The following is a 16,215-nucleotide window of genomic DNA, read 5'->3' as shown; positions in this document are numbered from 1 at the left end:
AGAAAATTCAAGACATGGTCTGTTTTGTCAAGGAGTCATTGTTCAAAATGGCTTTCCTAGTCACTGAGTTTGCCTTTGTCACATGGATGGGTGAGGACATGCAAATAGGGTGTCTATTCACAAGGGCCTTGGCTAGAAGGCCGTTCAACTGAGTGGTTTCTACAGCAGAAATTGAAAATCTCACCAGCAGAAAAGAAGCAGCTGAGAATGCAGAATGTAAGACCTCAGGGTCGAAGATTCCTGTGCCACTCAGACCAGGGTTTATAGGAACAGCAGAGAACCAGAGACCTGACATGAGAGCTGACAGTGGAACTGCTACCCCACGTAGTCAGAGCTAGGAGCCATCACCCAAGTTTGCCTGAAGACCGGGGATGAGGGGTGCAGAGGTGCTGTGATTAACAGGATCAAGAGTTTTATAACAACAACCTAAAGCCACAAGGTTAAAGGCTGAGTGTGTGAGCGAGCACTTTTCGAAAGCTGTTCTGACTGAGCGATTATATTCTGCTGCCAACCTGAATTACAGCCTTTTGATTTCATAAATAGCATAATCATGAAGAAAGAAAAAAGGAAAACAAAAATTTTAAAGCTTTGGAAATAATCCTATGGGGCAGTTCTGCTCTGTCCTTTGGGTCCCAGAATAATTTCAATGGCAATGGGTTTAGAATTCTCTAACATTCCATATGAATTTCTGTACAAGACTGTCAATTTTTCTATATTATTATCCTGGGGATTCTGTTTTAAATCTAATGTGTTTCATATTGGAATGAGGACTAAAAGAACACTGGTAAAATACTATTTAATTAAGATAGAGCTTTATTTTCATCTAGATTGAATTGTTGGAACAGATTTAACTGTCTTCCTCAAATCTTCCAGCACAGATACAATTGTTGCCTGTGGTATGTCTGAGAGACAGCGCTATGTGCACTGGGGAGTCAGATCCTTCCCTGGCATTGTCTTTTCTCTCTGCCTTCCCCTCCTGCCTCCTAGTCATCGCTGCAACAGAAGATTTCTCCCTGACAGCTCTTTATGTCAGTCAAAAGTCTAGGTCAGACACTTATCAATTGACCTGGTGTTAAAGGTAGACACTCATTTCAGCATCTGTCAATAGCCTCTTTTGATCCCTTTAGACCAGAGCCTGCATCTCTGCAGTGATTTATACATAAACGTGCGTGGACTTTTAAAGACAGTGAAACATTTCTGGAACTATAGAAATCAGAGACATCTGTGTTGCTGACTCTGCTACTTCCAAGAGAAAAATCATCTGAAAGAGAAAGTTATGTTTTTTTTTGGAAATAACCAAAGATCCCAAGTAGAATATATGACTGTATATCAGGTGCCCTCAAGGGCCTGAGCATGAAGATGCAGCATTCCTTCTGAAAACTATGCTTATGGGGCCTGTAGCCTCATACATCCATCATACTGGGAGGGCTTCACCATGCTAGCCAAGCTAATTCTTCACATAAGAGACTTTAAAGATGATTTCTAAGGGCCATAGGTGACGGCTAACCTCTGCACTTTCTTGGAAAAGTGCCATAACTGTAGGACATTGGGCCAATGGTTGATGTCCCCCTGGGCTACTCCAGTCTGCACTCTCCTCTGATTTGGCAAAACATCAGGAACAATTTCCCACTGAAGCTCCGATGTTTTTCACCTCAACACCCTCCCACCCCCAATTTCTAATAGGGATAATGCACATTTTTCTTTCCCAGGTGTTTGTCACAAAGCTGCCAATCCTGCCCTACTTGGGAGACAGGAAAAGAAATGCGAACATGTAAGAAATTCAGAGGGGCCTCGGAAATTTTCCTGACACACTCCTGCTGTGGCACCGTGGTGGTTGAAGAAGGCCTGTCATTGGGCTGTCAACCTTTAACCTCCCCCAGACATATTTTGAAATGATGTGAAAAGAATTGCTGTGCTGTACCACCGACTCCTTCCAGCTCCGCACGTCTGTCCTTGATGTCAGTCAAAAGTAGTTAACTGGCACCCATGGTGCCTTTTAAAAAATGCCTCCACAAAATATCAGTAATGACTTTAGTTAGGAAGACTAGCTCTTGTCAAGTAATGACTCTTTGACATAAGGTATTGTTTACCTAGGCAACGTTTTCTTACTTGCATTTTAATGAGCCTAATTAATAATAAGTTAGGGGTCCTGAGCTATTTCTTCACAGCTGGACCATATGCACTAATTACATTGAGTGCGCAAACTTAAAACAATCCATTTGGTCAGAGGGAATAATTTAAATATAGAGAAAAGCTTGGGTTGTGTCTGTTTCCTCATGATGGCAGCTGTGAAACCAAAGACATTCCCTCAGTGATGACTGCCGTGACACGAAAGAAACTCGACCATCGCTGAGGCAGACATCACCTTTAAAATGGAGTCTCCCTTTGTGTTTTTCCAGTGGAAGTTTTCCTTTGAAAAGGCTTTAAGACATTGAGAGAGGAATGGACTGATGGATTTGCTTGGTACAGCTCACAGGGAACTGAACGAAATGATTCACACTGTTGTGGGACGATCCTGGAGGAAATGTCCTGAGGCATGCTTCACTGAAGGCATTCCTCAGGATCCTCGGCAAAGCCCCACTGAAAGTCGAACTGAAAATGTGAGCAGTGAGACCTCTAACTATGTTAAATGAAAGAGCACAATTGAAGAGCATTAGGACTGTACTAGCAAGAGTGGTTCTTTTAAAGTGACTTTTGGACTTCACCAGGTCCCCATCCACCCGTGTTTTAACAAGATATAGTTCAAAGTAGTCAGAGACGACTTGAGCTAATTGGTTGATTCAGCAAGAAACCTGGGAAAAGGTGATGCTGAGGTTGGAAGACATCAGTCTGGCAGGGTTAGCAGATGCTCTCCAGAAAGGGCTTTGGAGTGGAGTGCACCCTGCCAGGCACCATATGTGTGATGGGCTTGATGGTGAGTGTGGGATGCCTCAGCGAAGGTGACAGACTGGCCCTCATTTGCAAAGAAAGAAACTTCCTTTGGAGTAGACACAAACTAAATAGTGTCCACAAATTGGATGCATTTGCAGGCTCCCGGGCCACTTGGCAGAATTTTCCCTATTGCAGCCTCCTCCTCAGAGAGGGAAACAAAAAGCTGTACTATTTTCAGTAACAGAATGCATGTCCCAAAACTTGCAGAGAATTACAGAATGCACTGGTACAATCACCACTAACACTTGTAGAGCACACGGCAAGCAATTGTATGGAATCTTTCCAGTGTCCTAGCTGAGGAAGAGAAGTTGTTAGTCAACAGTGGAGATCAAAAGGGTGACTTCCTGATTCCAAGGACAGGGCTGGCTTCAGTGTCTGCTCTAGTTAGAATGTCATCTAAAGTATTTTTATCAGAGCTGCCATTCCTTCTTAATGGACAGACATCTTTCTACAGAGTAACCAGCCCTTGTTTCTTAATGGATTTACTGCTCCCAAATTTACCCTTAATTTTCCTTTGTCTGCCTTTACTAAACTTCTTTCTCCATCCCTCCGGCCCAATGTGTGCTTGGAAACCTCTATTTAATTGTATCCCCTATATAAATGAAATTTTATACAGCATACTTTGGTGTTCCAGGACATTATAAACATGCCATCCAAAGCAGATCACATGCTAGAGGGTTGTAGTCAGACATGAATTTTGAAGATTCACCAAAGCCCTCGCAAACTTTTTCCTGCTAGATGTGGCTGCCAAGTGGAAACCATCATTCTTTTCACTTATCCTCAGTTTAATCAGAAAACATTTATGGAACACCGATGTGATCGTGGAGAAAGGAGAGCAGAGACATCTCTGAAGAATTTTCTCTAGCCCTGGGAGCTCACAATCTTTGCAGGTAATGAAATAGGAATGTTCACCATCAGTAATCTCCACAAGGACCCCGCTATCACAGTCATTGCAGATGATTGGGTATCAGAAACACCTACTGAGTCATCATTTCCACTGCTTAGCATTAGCCTGGATCATCTAAATGATCTGCCCCATTTAGCCTTGCAAATTGTCATTTACACACAGATCCAAGGCCATTCGGTCTACACAAGCAGAGAATGTTTATTCTATTAATTTTCTCACTCAAGGTATGTTGCAAGCTAACAGAAATAGTAAAAAGTAATAGGTGAGATGATTATTATTTGCTGAGATCAAAGGTTGGGAGTCAAAGTCATCGACTCTGAGACTCTGGCCTTCTACCTAATCTCCAGCACCAGCGTTTCATTCAGTTGTCCCCTACCTGTGGGCCAGACTGAGACAACACCAGAGGTCAGCACTGACGTGATTCAGTCCTAAAACTGGGACCTTCACACACTCACACACACACACACACATACATGGGTGTGGGGGGAGAGAGAGAAATCTGAAAATAACCTCAAACTGTAATTTATCTTCTTTAATCTTAGCCCAATGTTTGGATGAAGTACAATTGACATTCAGGATAGATTTCACATTTTGGATCCTACCGCATAACCAGGCTGGAGCAAAATAGTGTTCCAGACCCTTGGTGAAGAGGTTAAGATTCTGGGTATATTTAGAGCCCATCACTGTCTATCATTTTGTCATGTGGCAATCGCTTTCATGTCACTGTGATGCTGGAACCCATGGTCCTGGTATTTGATATTTCAAGCCCCTACTGAAATTGAGGAGGACCTCATGCACTTGCTGCGAAGGGTCAAGGACTGCAGCCTTCAGTATGGACTGAGGCTCAATGTCAAGAAGACAAAGATTCTCACCACTGGACCAATTGGCAGCATCAGGATGGATGACAAAGAGATTGAGAATGTTCACAGCTTCAGTTTGCTCGGCTCCATGGTCAACACTCTTGGCACCAGCAGTCAGGAAATCAAAAAGCGTATCGCGATGGGAAAGTCTGCTGTTAGGGACCTCTCAAAGGTACTCAGGAGCAACAGTGTCTCTCTGGAGACTAAGGTGCGCCTGATGCAGGCCATGATATTTGCAATTGCTTGTTATGCATCAGAGAGTTGGACAATGACTAGGGAGGACAGAAGGAGAGTGGATGCTTTTGAGCTGTGGTGCTGGAGAAGGGTACTGAATGTACCATGGACTGCCAGGAAAACAAACAGATTCATCTTGGAGAGGATTAAACCAAGCTACTCCTTGGAGGCAAGGATTCTGGGGCTTCGTCTGACATACTTTTGACATGTTGCCAGGAGGGATGGGTCCTTGGAGAGGGACATCATGCTTGGGAGGGTGGAGGGACAGCACCGTAGGGGAAGACCCTCTATGAGATGAATTGATTCGGTGACTGGGGTAATCGGGATGGGTGTGTCAGAGGCAATGTGATTGGCACAGGATAGAGCAGGGTTTAGGGCTGTTGTGCATAGGGTCGCTATGAGTCGGAAATGACTCAACGGCACATAACAACAACACAAACAACTGGGTCACTCATCCAGTGGAATTTTCAAGCTAAGACAGACTAAGAAGAAAGCACTGGTGTTTTACTTTAAAAATTAGTCAGTGATACTGTTGGTGGAAGTGAAAAATGGTGTAAACATTATGGAAGGTGGTATGGTGCTTTCTCAAAAGTTGCAAACAGAAATACCATTTAACCCAGCAATTCCACTACTGGGAATATACCCCAAAGAGACCATAACTGACATCCAAGCAGATATATTCACACCCATGTTTATTGTAGCTTAGTTCACAATAGCAAAGAGTTGGAAACAACCCAAGTACCCATCAACAAATGAATGGATAGAGAAGCTCTGGTATATTCACACAATGGAATACCATGCTTATTGAAAAACAAGGAACTCATTAATTATTATAAAAAATGGGTGACCCTGGAGGATGTTATGCTGAGTGAAATATCTCAGTCACAAAAGGGCAAATACTGCATAATGCCACTGTTGTCAAGTGGGACTGACATTGGGGCTAGGGGGAAACTAAGAAAAGAAGGGATAAATAACTGTACTACATTGAAACAGATGAGGGAGAGAACTGCTTAAAAGGTATATATGATTAGGTATTATTGTCATGACGAGAGTCCAGAATGAAGGTTGCATAGTGGAGTGGACTGGGTCAGGGGGAGGGATTGTTTAACAATGAAAGAATTTATTTATTTTTTATTTTTACTTTTCAAAGAGAAAAGCAAACTTGGGGGAGGGATGGATAGGGAGGAAAGTGTGCAACAATGGAAATTCAAAGTCTCTGTAAACTTTCAATAACATTATTTTTTTAAAAAAGGTTGATTGTGGACCTGAGGGGGAAAAGTTAGTCAATGATAACAAAATTGTCTGACTGCCATGGTCTGACTGCTTGCTTTGGATATATAATCTGGAGGGATCAATTGCTAGAGGAGGACATCATATTTGGTGAAGTAGAGGCTATCCTTGGAGAAGGACATCATGGTTAGAAAGGTTGAGGGAGACCCTTGACAGATGGATTAACACAGTGACTCTAGCAATGAGCTCAGGTGGATCAGAAATGGTGAAGCATAGAGATGGCTTCAGATCTGTTGTTCATAGGATTGCTGTGAGTTGCAGTCAACAAAACATCAAAACAACATCTGTCTACCTCCCTACCTGTTTATCTACCTGGGGAGCATTTTCTTATACTCTTTCCTGCTTTTGCTAGCTTCCTAAGGAATTTCTCACCCCCTCCATTGCACTGACCTAAATTTTGTCTTGCATTCTATTCTGAAATCCATACTTAATTCTATCTCCAGTACACAGCTTTTTCTTGGGAACACAGTTTCATCCTCTTTGAATTATACCCCTGTATATCTACCTCTTTTTGTGGTCTTGTTATAATTCTAAATCAGTTTTTCTTGGTGTCATAATAAACCATCATAAATTGTGTGGCTTAAAACTACATGTATCTGTTTTCTTACTGTTCTGTAGATCAGAGGTCTCTCCACAGTGTAGTGCAACTGGATTCTCTGGCGTCACAGGTCAAATATCAAGGTAGCTGCCAGATATGCAGTTCTCACTCCGAGTCCTCTCTTAAGCTTACTGACTGGTAACAGCATTTATCATTCCATCACATTCTCGACCAGTCTTTGCCAACTTGATGTCAGCAACAATGACTTCAGTCCTTCAAGAACTTCAAATTTCTCTTATGCCCCTTATGATGCATCTCTTTGCTTCTTTTTCTTTTAGAAGGAAAAAAAAAATTCTCCTCTTTAGGGCTCATAAGACTATATTGAGCCTACTAAGATAATTTTCTCCTTAGATCACTGTTTGGTCTTATCAATTACAACTGTATTTTTGTCATATAATTGATTCATAGCATGACACCAGAGAATAAAGGTCTTAGCAGACAAAACTCTGTTTATCACATGTGCCATGCAGTCCCCAAAACAACGCCAGCTCAAAGATGATGACAGGGAACTGCTGCGAGGAAACTTTGATATACATTGGCTCTACGTGACTATCCTGGGGGAACAGTCATTCTATGTAAAGAAGTCCTTCAGAAGTTCCTGGAGGTCAAGGGCAGATTTTACTCTTTATACCTATTAAAGTATGGACAAAGGAGCCCATTTTTGCAAAAGTAAGGTTTCAATTTGAATCCAGTTCGATATTTACATAACCTAGTGGATTTGAGAGTGGAATTCTTGATAGCTCTGTCTTACCTAGAGATTATAAATCCCATCAGAGTCACAAAGATAAGAGCATCAGTACCATGCAGTCAGGGATGTGAGGTTTTGGGTTAGTTTCCTTTTGTTATTGTAGCAGTTTGCCACCTAGTTAATGGTTTCAAACAATATTCATTTATTACCAACAGTTCTGTAGGTCAGAAGTTTGAATAAATTTCTTTGGGTTAAAATCAAGGACTTTATAGGAGATGTTCCTTTCTGGAAGATCTAAGTGAAACTCATTCACTTTCACTTTCCAATTTCAGATGTTAGGTGCTATCCAGTCAAATGCAACCCATAGCGACCCTAGAAACCACAGATATGGTATCCTGCTGTATCCTGTGTCATCCTCACACATCCTGACACAATAAAACATAAATAGACATTCTTCTAGTAGTCTTTACTTTCAGCCGGGATCCATCTGATAACAGCAATGATATCCCTTGTGCTACAGCCTCTTATAAATCTTACTTGAACTTCTGGTAGTTTCCAATCTATGTACTACTCTGTTTTTGAGTGATCTTCAGCAGGATTTTCTTGCATGTGGTATTAATGATAATGTTCAATAATTTCCACTTTCGAATGGATCACCTTTCTTGGGAATGGGAAGAAATATGAACCTCTTCAAATTCACTGGCCAAACAGCTGTCCAACTGAAGGTGGAAGGAATAGACAGTAACCATACTAAAAAGTACTGACTGAATCGGAAAAATTTCAGGAAGTACCATATGAGCAGAAGCCATTGGTAATGAAGGAGGAGATGGAAGTATCATTGAAAAAACTGGCAAAAATAAAGCCCCAGGTTCGATGGGATTGATTTGTTGACCAATTGACTTATTTTAACTAACAGTACAGCCCTGAAAGCACTGACCAGTCTATGTTAAGAAATTTAGAGGATAGCTGTCTGACCAGCTGGATTGTCCAGTTCTGGAGGTTGTTCTAATTCATTCCTGTCAGCTCTCTCCCATCCTCAAAATCTTCAAGAGCAGGTCAAGTTTTACTCACACCACCTCACTCTGAAAAGGACCCTCCCTCTGCCTTTGTTTTTGTTGTTAGGTATCATGAAATCAGAACTGACTCATAGCTAACTTTCCAGTGCTTTATCAGAGGCAGTAAATCACACAGAAGGAGATTGCCAATCCTTCTCCTATCTAGTAACTGGTGGATTTGAACTGTGTGCCTTTGGGTTGACAAAGCAGCTCTGTATCACTAGACCACCAGAACTCTCTTCTTCCTCTGATTCCAGGTTCTACCTTCATAGCCTAAGGCTCATCTAGATAATTCAGGATTGTTGTGTTGAAGAGCCTACCACCCATCGTGACCCTGTCCTGAGTCAGTCTCACTAATCCCAACACACTAACAGTTACTGTATCAATCCATCTCATTTAAGGTCAGCCTGTCCTGCACTGTCACTCCACTCTTACAAGCATGATGTCCTTGTTCAAGGACTATCTCTCCTGGCGATATACTCAAAGTATGTGAGATGGAGCTTCAAAATTCTTGCCTTCAAAGAGAAACTTGGTATCACACTTTCCAACACAGACCTACTTGTTTTCTTAGCAGTCCATGGCATATTCAAGACTCTTGTCCAGAATCACAACTTGAAGGCACTGATTCTTCTTCTATCATCCGTAGTCATTGTCCAGTTCTCTGAAGCATAGCAAGTAATTGCAGACACTATGATCTGATTAGGCGCATCTTAATCTCTAGACCAATGTGGTTACTTTTCAGTACTCTGGTGTGGTCCCTGACAGCAGATTTTCCCAGTGCAATTAGTCTGTTGATTTCCTGACTGCTGGTTTTAAGAGTGTGGAACTGAGCAAGCTGTAATTGTTAACAACCTCAATCTCTTCTTCATCTATCATGGTGCTGTCAATTGGCCCAGGGGTGAAAATCTTTGTCTTCTTGATGCTGAACTTCAATCTATATTGAAGACTACAGTCCTTGGCCCTTGGCCTTCTGCAGCAAACGCTTCAGGTCCTCTTCAGTTTCAGTAAGCAAGGTTTTGTCATCTGCATAACATAGGCTGTTGATGAGTTTACCTCCAATTCTGATTGTGACATTCTTCTTCAGAAAATTCTGCTTCCTGAATGCTCTGTTCTGCTTATAGATTGAAGGGATATGTTGTTGTTGTTGTTGTTGTTATGTGCCGTCGAGTCGCTTGCGACTCATAGCGACCCTATGTACAACAGCCCTAAACCCTGCTCTATCCTGTGCCAATCGCATTGCCTCTGATACACCCATCCCGATTACCCCCGTCACTGAATCAATCCACCTCATAGAGTGTCTTCCCCTCCTGCACTGTCCCTCTACCCTACCAAGCATGATGTCCCTCTCCAAGGACCTGTCTCTCCTTACAACATGTCCAAAGTATGTCAGACGAAGCCCCAGAATCCTTGCCTCCAAGGAGTAGCCTGGTTTAACCGTCTCTAGGATGAATCTTTGTTTTCTTGGCAGTCCATGGTACATTCAATTCTCTTCTCCAGCACCACAGCTCAAAGGCGTCAATTCTCCTATCCTCCCTAGTCATTGTCCAACTCTCTGATGCATAACAAGTGATTGCAAAAACCATGTCTGTCTTAATCTGGAAACTCTACTAAAACCAGTCTACTGTGGGTAAACCTTATGGCATTTCACACACCAGTAACACAGATAATCAGTGTCACAGCAAACCCAATTTAAGTCAGTACAGCAAACTGACAGACTGTACCACTTAAAACAGTGTTCTCTCCAAACACAATTAACATCAGGTCTAAGGACTATAGGCCTGAGCGTCCAACTGACTTTTAAATACAAAGGCCCTCCCACCTGGTTCTGATTGCTTAAACAAGAGGTTTCCTGCCTACAGTTGATTGTTAATGAAATTAGAAATAGTCAATCAATTTACACTTGATGATCAACAAAATTAAAAACACCTAGATAGGTTACACCCAGCAAATAAAAAACACTCATCCTAACTGTGTTATATAGAAGACACAACCTTGCTTGCTGAATGTGAGGATAACTTGAAGAACTTGTTGCAGATGATCAAGGTATGCAGCCTTCAGTATAGATTACATCTCAATGTCAGGAAGACAAAGATTCTTACCACTGAACTGATAGACAGCATCATAATGGATGGAGAGGAGATTGAAATTGTTAACAGCTTCATATTGCTTGGATCCACAATTAACATCCTGATACAGTCAGGACATAAGGAGACACACTGCACTGGGAAAATCTGCAGTTAGGAATCTCTCCAAATTATTGAGGAGTAATGATGTCCGTTTTAGGACTAAGATGCATCTGCTTCGGGCCAGAGTCTGATTACTTGATATGCATCTGAGACCTGGACAATGAATAAGAATGGCAGGAAAAGTATTGATGCCTTTGAGCTGTGGTGTTGGAAAAGAGCACTGAACATCCCATGGATGGCCAAGAGAGCAAACAGATATGTCTTGGAGAGGGTGCAGTCAGAGTGCTCTTTGGAGACAAGAATGATGAGGCTTTGCCCCACATACTTTGGGCATGTTGCTAGGCTATTCCTTGGAAAGGGACAAAATGCTAGGAAGAGTGGAGGGTTGGTGAAGGAGAGGAAGACCCATAATCAAGTGGACTGACAGGTGACTGCTCTTATGGGCTCTTGTGTGTCAGGAAGTGTGAGGATGGTGTAGGATAGAACAGGGTTCAGATCTTTTGTTCATAGGGTTGCTATGAGTTGTACTCAACTCAATGACACCTGACAACAACAGCAACCATGGAGCCCTGGTTGCACATTAGTTAAGCACTCAATTGCTAAATGAAAAGTTGGTGACTCAGATTTAGCCAGGAGCTTTACAGGAGCAGTCTGCACCTATAAAGATCACCAAAATTCAATCTCATCAAGTGGATTCTGACTCAATGATCTTAACAGAACAGAGTTGAACTGACCCACAGTGAATCCAAATGTTACATATTTCTCTCACAGAATGATTATGATCTTCAAACTGCTAACATTTTGGTATTCGTAGTTGAACGCGTAAAGCTCAACATCATGAAAACAAAGATTATCACCACTGGACTGATTAGCAGCATTGTGATAGATGAAGAAGAGATTGAGACTGTTAACAATTTCAGCTTGCTTGTTTCCATTATTACCACTCTTGGCACCAGCAGTCAGGATATCAAAAGATGGAAGACATTAGGAAAATCTGCTTGCAGGGAACTTTCCGTAGTGCTAAAGAGCAAGGATGTTACTCTTTAAATCAAAGAGCTGGAAAATAAACAAGAATGACAGAAAAATAATTGTTATCTTTGAGTTGTGGTTTGGAGAAGAGTATTTAACATACCATGGATTGCCAAGAGAACGAACAGGTCTTTCCTAGAGAGAGTGAAATCTCTCTAGGAGAGTGAAAGCTGCTCCTTGGAGACAAGGATTTTTAAACTCCATCTCACATATTCTGGGCATGTAGCCAGGAAGGACTTGTCTTTAGAGAAGCATATCCTGCTTGGTAGGGTGGAGGGACAGCATAGGACAGGAAGATCCCAGATGAGACAGATTTGCACATTAACTGGGATAACGAGAGTAGGTGTGTCAGAGACAGTAAGATTGGCTCAGGATAGAGCAGGGTTCAGAGCTCTTTTCCATAAGGTCACTATGAGTTGGAGTTGACCTAATGACACATAACAACATCAGCCCTACTATGGGACAATTATATTCTGTCACATAGGGACACTGTAAGTCAGAATCAATTTGATAGTACCTAATAGCAACATGTCTCACACTACTACAAATGATTGATTGTCTAGTAAGCACTCAGTGAACTAAATCTTAAAAGGTGGAAAAGTATGCTTGAAAAATCAGTTAGAAATATGGATTGTTATAGGACACTACACAAGAAAAGGTGTATGTCAGAGTTGTAGCCTTTCTCAATACATATTCAGTAAGCGTGCTGGGCAAATAATTCAAACAGCTGTGTTACATAAAGACAAATGTGACATCAGGATTTGAGGAAGACATATCAATAATCCATATTTTGCAGATGACACAACCTTTCCTTTAGAAAGCTAAGACTTGAAACACTTGCTGCAGAAGATTGAAGACTTCAATAGGATTACACCTCTACATCAAGAAAACAAAAATCCTCACCACTGAAACAATGGGTGACATCATGATAGATGAAGAAAAAAATTGAAATTATTAACAATTTTATTTAACTTAGATGCATAGTCAACACTTTTGAAATTAGCAGTCAAAAAAACAGAAGATGTATTGGGAAAATAACGCTATCAAGGATCTCGTCAAAGTTCTAAAGAGTAAGAATGTCAGTTTAGAGACTAAGGTGATTTGATCCTAACCATATTATTTTCAATTACTTTATAAGAAATTGAAAAAATAAGTTGTGCAATGAATAAAAAAGGACAAAGAAGAAACTATGCCTTTGAATGTTAGTGTTGGAAAAGAGCACTGAATATCTCATGGACTACCAGAAGAACAAACAAGTCTGCTTTGGAGGAAGTGCAATTAGGGAGCTCGTTGGAGGCAAGGAGAGTGAGATGTCATCTCACATACTTTGGGCATGTTTCAGGAGCAATCACGTTTTGGAAAAAGACCTCAAGGTGGGAACGATGGAGGGTCAGAAAAACAGAGGAAGATCCTCATCCAGAGAGATTAACACAATAACTGTAACAATAAACTTGAGCATGTTGGAGATTGTAAAGAAGGTGATGGATAGGTCAAAGTTTGGATCTGTTTATCATAAGATCTCGATGCATCACAGCATAGCAACATTGTTACACATTCTCCAAATGTAAAGACATACTTTGTAAAAGCAGTGTTAAAAGCCTAGTGATAATGAATTTATCTGTTAACCCAAAGGCATGGTGAGGTTCAAATCCACCAGATGCTCCCCAGGTTAAAGATGGACCATCGACTCGCGTGCCATTACTGCCTCTGAAAACCCGCTGGAGGGTCAGCCATGAGTTGGACCCAACTCAATGGTACACAATAATAACAACAGTATTAAAAGAAGAGTCCTTTGTATCACACAAAAAAGAAACTTTGACCCAGAATTAGAGATTTGGGCTCAGCAGTATTCACTTAGGTCTCTGAATTTTATTGATTATATTGCTTAGTTTCTGTTATTTTGCCGGCAATTTCAGACAAAATGAGCTCTTTTGACGTTTGATCTTCCTTCAGTTACTCATTTTACCTTCTCTTTCTCCCAGTCTCTCCCAATGCGTGGAGGTCCTGTGCTCAGTCCCTCCGCCCAGGTTTCTAAGGGCAAGTCTGTTGGCAGACCTGGGACCTTTGTCTTCCTCACATCACCACACCTTGAGGTTCTAGCCTGACTGAGATTCATGACCTTCTTCTATGGATGAACTCCACAAAATGATCTTCAGAAGGTGGCACACTGGAACTGAAACCTGAGTGCACTAGTCTGTCTTGGGGTGGACATTTTAGACACAAGATTCAGTTATTCTACTCTTCATCCATGATGTGGGGTTAATAGTCACAGTCTTGGACTCTACATGGAGCTGCTCTTGTTTGATGGGGAGCCGATGGAGCAGGTTAAATGTTATAAATTATCTAAAATTTTACCTCATTTGTCTTTCTTCTCTTCTCCTTGCCCTGACAGTGTTTACCTTAAGGAAAAGTGTAGCACTAGTAATCCCATGAGACTTTGTGGAATGGCTCTAGCAAAACTGAAGAGAATACAGATCTCTATCTAATTCAGAAATTTGTGGCCTTTCCCTTCTCTTTTCTTGTGACATTTTCTTGTAATGACTATTGTCCAGGATTCTCTTTCTTTGTCCTTATTTGTCAAATACCAAGCTCTTAAGTCTTTTGAGTCAAAAAGTTCTTCTGCTAGCAACATTTCATAAAGCATTAATTGAAAGGAGACATTCATCTCTAGTAAGCAGTTGCTGCATGCAAGATTTGTGTCTCATGATGCAACAAACAGGAAATTTGTGTCTCAAATCTTGAACTTTGACTGTTGTTATGTGCTGTCGAGTGGTTTGCAACTCATAGTGACCCTATGTACAATAGCCGTAAACTCCGCTCTGTCCTGTGCCAATTGCACCGTCTCTGATACACCCATCCCGATTACCCCAGTCACTGAATCAATCCACCTCATAGAGGGCCTTCCCCTCCTGCGATGTCCCTCCACCCTCCCAAGCATGATGTCCCTCTCAAGGACCCGTCTCTCCTTACAGCATATCCAAAGTATATTAGACAGAGCCTCAGAATCCTTGCCTCCAAGGAGCCACCAGGTTTAACCCTTTCCAGGATGAATCTGTTTGTGTTCCTAGCAGTCCATGGTACCCTCAATACTCTTCTGAACTTTGACTACAATGTGCAAATTGAATACCCTTAGGGAAAATTGTGGGTGTTCCTAGGTGATGCAAAAAAGCCAAGTGCACTGCCAGTAGCCAACAGGATGGTGGTTCAAGTCCACCCAGAGGCAGCTTGGAAGAGAGACGGTGTTTTGCATAAAAAAATTTGCATAAAAATTTCGCATCCATTGGAAAGTGCATGGAGTTCAGTTCTACTCTGAAATACATGGGGCCACATAGGTAGAACTGACACAATGGTGACTGGTTTGGGTGGAAGGGTGAATGAGGAGAGTGGAGCTGGGAACACCTTGATGACTAGTTCATTGTTTTGTAAGATTTAGGCAACATTAAGTCAGTTTTCAGACCCTTTAGACTCTTGGTAACTTCTGGTTTACATTTGCTGACCAATGGCAAAATAAGGACATCTATCCCACAGATAATATGTGGCCCTCACGCCTGGTTTTTAATTGGTTTTGGTAAAACATTTTCTAAGTGTTATAGCACTGGTCTGTCCATTTGCTGTGCAGAGGTAACTCATGGTTGCCGTGATGCTGAACACTGTGACACTGATGTGTCAAATGCAATAATGTTTATTCAGGGTGGGCAGTGTTTGGTGGAGTTCCCAGATTAAAACAAGCTTGGAAGCAGAAGTGGCAACCACTTCTGAAATAGCTTGCCTCCGGAAACACTATGAACTTGGAGAAACAATGACAGTTATACAAGTGTTCAGGTCTTTCATTAATATGGCCACTATGAGTCGTCTACAACACGGCGACACTTAACAACATCCCACAGATGCCCTTGAAGGACATCTGTGGTGTCATAAAAGGAGTCAGACAGATATGATTTTTAATTCCAAATCTCCCATTTGAGCTCAAGTTAATTAATAAATTTCTTTGAGCTTTTGATTCCTCACCTACAAAATGTCTCTTCCACAGAGTTTTGTGAGGATGAAGTATGAAATTGAGTGTGAGTGTTCCCCCCTACAAGGGGTGACCAAATAGATGAGAGATCTCTGTCAATCCAGAGCCCCCTCCCAAATGGAACTGTTCCAAACAACACTTTGGCACATTCACTCTCCACAACTGTCTGTGTGATGGATCCTTAACTAGACACTGAGACCACTAGTTTTTTCAGAATTTTGGTTTGGTTTTATATTGTGGTTGCCTATGTTGTTGTTATGTGTCATCGAGTTGTTTCCGACTCATAGCGACCCTATGCACAACAGCCCTAAACCCTGCTCTATCCTGCGCCAACCGCACCGCCTCTGTTACACCCATCCCGATTACCCCAGTCACCGAATCAATCCATCTCATAGAGGGTCTTCCCCTCCTGCGCTGTCCCT

This window comes from Elephantulus edwardii, unplaced genomic scaffold (assembly GCF_000299155.1).
Source record: "Elephantulus edwardii isolate Elephantulus edwardi_28Jun2011 unplaced genomic scaffold, EleEdw1.0 scaffold00090, whole genome shotgun sequence".
Taxonomy (NCBI): domain Eukaryota; kingdom Metazoa; phylum Chordata; class Mammalia; order Macroscelidea; family Macroscelididae; genus Elephantulus; species Elephantulus edwardii.
Note: the sequence above shows the minus strand (reverse complement) of the source record.